This window comes from Myotis brandtii, unplaced genomic scaffold (assembly GCF_000412655.1).
Source record: "Myotis brandtii unplaced genomic scaffold, ASM41265v1 scaffold266, whole genome shotgun sequence".
NCBI classification, from domain to species: domain Eukaryota; kingdom Metazoa; phylum Chordata; class Mammalia; order Chiroptera; family Vespertilionidae; genus Myotis; species Myotis brandtii.
Window position 1 is genome coordinate 3,813,569 of NW_005360124.1, and position 6,995 is coordinate 3,820,563.

Genomic DNA, 6,995 nt, shown 5'->3' on the forward strand with positions numbered 1-6,995 from the left:
TTCCTTCCCGATATTATATGCATTTCTTCTTAATCTATTTCTGAATACCTAAAAGCTTTAGCTAGGACTTTCATTATAATTTTCAGTAGGGTTAATGATAACAAGCCTTCTTCCTTCCTATGGTATGCTTTATTTTACCATAAAATTTTTGTATTTGCCTTAGATTTCTGTTAGATACTCTCTATGAAATTGACAGAGTTTCTTCCTCTGACTAACTTATAAGTCATTTTGTTTTCATTATTTTAAATCACAAACAGGAAAAAAAAGAATCACAAATAAGTATTAACTTACATCAAATGTTTTTTAGCATTATTGGGATAACCTGAGATTTGTCTAACTTTTTAATATAGTAAAATACAGGAATATATCTCTTAGTATTCAATCATTATTGCATTCCTGGGATTAATATCACTTAGTAATAGTGAATTCAATTTAATAATACTTTACTTGGAGTTCTATATTATGTTTATAAGGCAAATTGGCCAAAAGTGGTCATTTCATTTGTTTGGGTATGTTAGTGTGTATAGTCATTGTCAGTTTTGGTACCTCAACTACATAAAATGATAGCTGAATTGAAATAATTTCCTTCTGTTTATTTACAGTAGAGATTAACTAGTTAAAAAAATTCTGAAGATTTATAGTCCATTAAATAGTCAAAGCCTTGTATCTTTTATGGGGTAGATATTTTTATTACCTTGTCAATTTCTTCTATGAGTACAGTTCTCTTTAGGTTTTCTCCCTCTTCTTGAAATAATATTAGTAATTTATATTTTCCTAGAAAAGTGTTACTTTTCAAATAGATTTTAAATGTGTATTTTAAGGTCAAAGACATTATACTTTTATTTTGTTTTATTTTTAATATGTTTTTATTGATTTCAGAGAGGAAGGGAGAGATAGAAACATCAATGATGAGAGAGAATCATTGAATGGCTGCTTCCTGCATGTCCCACTCTGGGGATTGAACCCTCAACCCCAGCATGTGCCCTGATGGGGAATCCAACCATGACCTCCTGGTTCATAGGTCGACGCTCAATCACTGAGCCACACAGGCCGAGCTAAAGACAGTATACTTTCATAAGTTTTTCAATTTCCCCTGATCTGTGGTTGTGCTCTCTTTTGTTTCCAAAGTGTTCATCTTTTATTTTTTCTTCTTCTTCTTGACCAGACTTACCAAAGATCTTGTCTAATTCATATTCCACTTCAAAGAAGTAGCTCGGGTTTTATAGAGTCCATTCTTTGGTGTTTTCTGTATCTATGTCATTAACTTCATTTATTATCTTCATTCTTGTACATTCTTGTTTATTTTACTGTTTCTCTTCTCACTAAGTTTTTAACTCCTTTTTTCTAACTACTGGTAGAGGCCCAGTGTACAAATTCACACACGGGTGGGGTCCAGCTGGCCTGCTCCTGATCAGAGCTGATCGGGCCAGGCTGGCCAGAGGGAGGGGACACGCAAGATTGGCAGGCCGGCCCCACCCCCTGGTCGAACTCTGGTCAAACTCCCGGTGGAGGGGACAATTTGCATATTATCCATTTATTATATAGGACAAAGGTATTGAGGCTATAAAATTTCCTCTAAGTGCTGCATTAGCCATAGTCAGCAAGTGTTGATTGGTAGAGCTTTCACTTCTGTTTACTCATAAATGATTAATAGTTTCTGTCTTTATTTTCCCTTTAAACCAAGAGTTATTTGGGAGAGTGTATCTTTTTTGTTTTGAAATGCATTGGTTAGGACTACGGTAGTCTCCTTCTATTGTTACTATTTACATTTACTGTATTTTGTTCAGAGAATAAGAACTATGATTTCTACTCTTTGGAATTCATGGAGGTTTTCCTGTAGACTAATACATGATCAAATTTTGTAAATGTTCCATGAAATAGTGTAAATTCTCTATAAAAGAATATGAAATTTATATTTTAAATGTATAAATTATATATGTTATAGCAGGATTATTAAATATGTTTTAAAATTCTGTCTCCTGGATTTATTCATTTTTGTCAGTTATATTAAAATCTACCACTATGATTGTGGGTTACCCATTTCTCATTGGATTTTAAACACTCTTTTTTCTGTGCTTTATATTTTATAACTTTTTTCTGCATACAACTTCATGATTATTATATTTTTTTGTCAAACTTTTTGTGTTATTTTTTGAGGGGGTATCACATATTTTAACAGCAAAAAAATTGAATTTTTTTCCTTTTTCCAGTCTGAAAGTCTGTGTTTTAAAAAAAGAATTTAAACCATTCTCATTTAGTGTGAATACTTATATATTTGACTTATTTTTGAACTTATTTTTATGTTTTCTATTTATTCTTTTACATTTAACGTCCTTTTTGTTCCCTGCCTTTTGTTGAATTAGCTTAGTTGTTTATTTTCTTCTTTTTTAAATGTTTAAAAAATATGTATATTTTCCTATTCTTCTTAGGGATTGCCTTGACATTTAAATATTCACATTTGGCCCTGGCTGATTTAGCTCAGTGGATAGAGTGTTGGCCCATGGACTGAAGGGTCTCAAGTTCTATTCCGGTCAAGGGCGGTACCTTGGTTGCTGGCTCATGTGGGAGGCAACCAACCAATGTGTCCCTCGCACATCGATGTTTCTCTCTTCCTCTGTCTCTCCCCCTCCCTTCCACTCTCTCTAAATATCAATGAAAAAATATCATCTGGTGAGGATTAACTAAAAAACTAAATAAATAAATAAATATTCACATTTAAAAGTATATACTATCATGCATTGTTTAATGTTGTTAGGTAAGTTATTTTGTCGTGTGAACAGCTCTGAGTGCACTTACACAAACCTAGATGGTTCTGTAGCCTGCCACACACTTAGACTATACTGGAATAGCCTATTGCTCCTAGACTTCAAGCCTGTACAGCATGTTACATACTGAATGCTGTAGGCAATTGTAACACAATGGAAAGTATTTGTATAACTAAACATAAAAAAGGCACAGTAAAATAAATAAATAAATAATGTGGTGTAATAGATTTAAAAAAATGATACACTTGTATAGGGCATTCACCATAAATGGAGCTTTCAGAATTGGAGTTGCTCTGAGTCAGTAAGTGAATATGTAGTAGGACATTATTGTACACTACTGTAGACTTTATAAATACTGTACACTTAGGCTACAATAAATTTATTAAAAATATTTTTCTCTCGCCCTAGCCGGTTTGGCTTAGTAGATAGAGCATCGGCCTGTAGACTGGAGGATCCCAGGTTCGATTCCACTCAAGGACATATGCCCGGGTTGCAGGCTTGATCCCCAGTAGGGGGCATGCAGCAGGCAACCAATCAATGATTCTCATCTTGAATGCTTCTATCTCTCTCTTCCTCTCCCCGTCTCTGAAATCAATAAAAATATATTTTAAAAAATATTTTTCTCCAATAATAAATTAACCTTAGCTTACTGTAACTTTTTTACTTTATAAGCTTAAAAATTTGTTTTTACCTCTTGACTCTTCTGTAGGGACACTTAGCTTAAACACAAACACTGTACCGCTGTACATGGAGCTGTTGTTGCCTGTGATAACAGTTCTTTCTTCTGGAACACTTCCTGAAGGACCTGCCTGAGGCTCTTCTTGAGGAGCTGTCATGCTTTTCAGAAATATGTCCAAGGTGATTTGCTTGGTTTGTCTGTTTTTTCATCATAGATTTATAAGCAGATAGTGCACCATGAACATTCCTCTCTATTACTGAAAACCTTTCTGTGTTGGGGTCTATGTTTTCAAACTGTTAAGGCGCTTATCAAGGTCTGAAAAAGCTTCTGCCAAACCCTTCAATGTGAATTTTGTTGGTGTGAGGGAGGGGGCTTCTTTTTCTTCCCCTGCAGTTTCTTTTTCTCTTGCATCTTCTTCAGCTATGCATTCCTGGTCCAGTTCCAACAACTCTCCACAAGTCCATTCCTCAGGGACCACCTCTAGGAGCTCCTCAGTGTCATCCTCATTTGCACCCAGGATAAAATTGTTTGCCATCTCAGCCACAGCCTTGATTTTGCAACCTTTGTGCTAGGTTACAACAGCTATGAAGTCACTAGGTGATAGGATCTTTTCAGCTCGATCATAAGCTATGAGCCCACCATCATCTATGCAGACCATCCTTGACCCAGATATTTTTAGTGGCACATGGCTGTATCTTATCAATGTCTAAAAATAATCATATCTCTATTATCCTCCTGACCAAGATAAGAATCTTAAGACATTTTCAATTCTAGCCCTACCCTTTTTTTTCCCTATTCTGTAATCCCTGTACTCTGACATCTCCTACTTGCAAGTTGGGATTTTAGTTTTATATTAACAACTATTTCTATATTATGTGTCAAATAAGTTCTTTAAACTCAGCTATAACTTTAATGTTTTTTGGCCCACATCTCCCTCATTGCTATATACATTTGAAAAAATTGTTTTACAGCAATGTGCTTTGAGGATTGCTTTCAAAGAGGGTCTATGGTCATGTCCAAAAATATCTTTATTTTGACCTCCCATTGGAACACATATTTTGTAGGGTACAGAATTTAAGGTGCAGAATTGTTTGCTTTCAGTAATAGATAATCTTTAGTATTTTGGCTTTATGTACTAGTCACTGTTTGGGTTTTTTGTTTGTTTTTTAATGAAAGAAAAAAATGTGGTAAATTCTTCTGCTTGGGAAAAAAAATTACTGAAGTTGATGTTTAATACATATAGAAATTGTCATTTTTACCCTCTAATTTTATATGGGGTGAGGAAGCAACGAAATGGAAACAGAAAATGGGATTTATTCATATAAACTCATGTAAAATGAGTTCTAAGTACCATATGCTAAAGTGAAGAGATTAACAATAGAAAGGAAACTGCAAGACCTTCATATGCCACTCTGATTACTTTCTAAAAACGTTGGAACTATATTCACTTTAGAAAAAGTCTGATTGAAGGTTAAGTAAAAATTGTTTCCTCCAATGCACTGTTGTTCAAATAATTAGCTATTGATAATAGGTGATGCTAGTGACAAGGGAACCAGAGTATACCAATGTATTTGTATTTCTTCAAATTTATCACTAACATGCTCTGTTGTTAATACAATAATTTGCCAATAGAACTTGTCACATTTTATCATTTTAATAGAGAGCACTTTTATATATATATATATATATAACTTTACCATAATCTATGCTCCTGGTTACTCTACTCAATGAAAAATTTAGTCATTGGCATCACAAAACTCAATCCAAAAAATACTATTCTTCACATAAGTTTCATGGGCTATTTAAAGAAGGAAATAAAATTTCTGAATGACTAGTTTTACACACTGAAATCTGTAAAATGACAGAATATTATTTCCTCCTCCTATTTATCTCACCACCATCCCCTTCCTGTCAAATTTGGAAAGAGAGGGAACTAACTTCACAGAGTCTTATTCAAACTCAAGAGAATAATTCATTATTCATATTTCAAATCTTCTGCTGAAAGCTTGAGCCTTTTAGATCACCCACACCATTCCTCACCAGCATAGCCTCTAGAATGACTAACACTGTCCAAAATAGAATGTACAAATCATAGCTACTGAAACAAAGAAGTTGTTTTCTTCAGTATAACAATTCACAAAGAAGCAACTCAGTATAACAAAATGTTATTAGATAAATTAATCAAGGAATGTTGCTGTGGGTAGTTATCTTTGGCTATAAAGGGGGGATAGGAGGGACAATGAAGTTAAAGGGACTCCACAGCCATTTTCTTTATATTCATGTACTTTTGCAATGAGAATATAATCATATGTAATTGTGTAATATTAAAAAACTAGAGGCCTGGTGCATGAAATTCATGCACAGATAGGGTCCCTAGGCCTGGCCAGCAATCAGGGCCAATCTGTGGGGCAACCGGCAGAGCAATCAGGGCCCGCTTGCACCCGCCTTGACCTGGCACCACCCGCTCTCTGTCCCCGTCCCCCGCTGCCATCAGTCGCTATCTTTGGGGCGACCAGCGGGGCGATTGGAGCCCCCGCTCACATCCACCTTGGCCTGGTGCCACCCACTCACCTTCTCCACCATCCTGCCACGGTCCCACTCTCATCGGGACTAGCAGCGCCTCCACTGCCACCCGCTGCCAGCACCACGTCGCTGATGCCTGCCATGTTCCATGCCACCCACTGGTAGTCAGCGCACATTTAACTCCCAGTTGGTCAAACTCCTGTGCGTGGGGACAATTTGCATATTAGCCTTTTATTATATAGGATAAGGCAAATATTACAAACAAAGTAGAATGTTAAGAAAGAAAGGACCATTAGAGATGGCCTAAACCCAGATCTTTCAGGTGGGAAGGTATTAGAAAATGGAACTGATACATCCCAGGTCACAGAGTAACCCAGTTTGTAATGCCAAATCTCCATTTAAAGGAGAGGGGTGGGGAAGAGCGCATAGCTGCTCTGACAGCAGGCATCCTCCTTTGAGGAAAATATATGTCAGGGCTTGAGACTAGTTAATCCAGAAATCATATAGAAAAGTTTTTGTTCATATACTGGAGGAAGTAAATAAATATGCCAAAACCAGGGGCATGAGCTGATAAAGGTAAGGGTTTAAGTGAGAGTCAATCTGGAGATTTGGCATCTAGGTTATTGGAACCAGTCAAGATATCAGCAATCAAACTGGACCAGCTGGTTGCCTCCAACAACTCTAGAGCTGAATCTTTCTTTTATGAGTTTATTAGGTGGATCCTTGTTATAGACAGCCAGAGAGGTGGGCGGCAGCTGATAGCAAAGAGCTGGCTAGAATGCAAGAACCGCATATTGAATTCTAGTTTAAAGGTCTTTGCACTACTCTGTCATATGTCAAACACCAGTAGTAAGAATTTCTTATGCCAAGCTATGAGTGATACAAAAGCAAATATAAAAAGTTACAGACTTTTGGGTAAAAAGAGCTAAAGTCCTTCAACAGGAGCTAAAAGCAATCATTAAAGATTATATTTTCTTATATTGCTGTAACCTAGCAATATTGTTTTCATGTGATCAGGACTGAGTCAC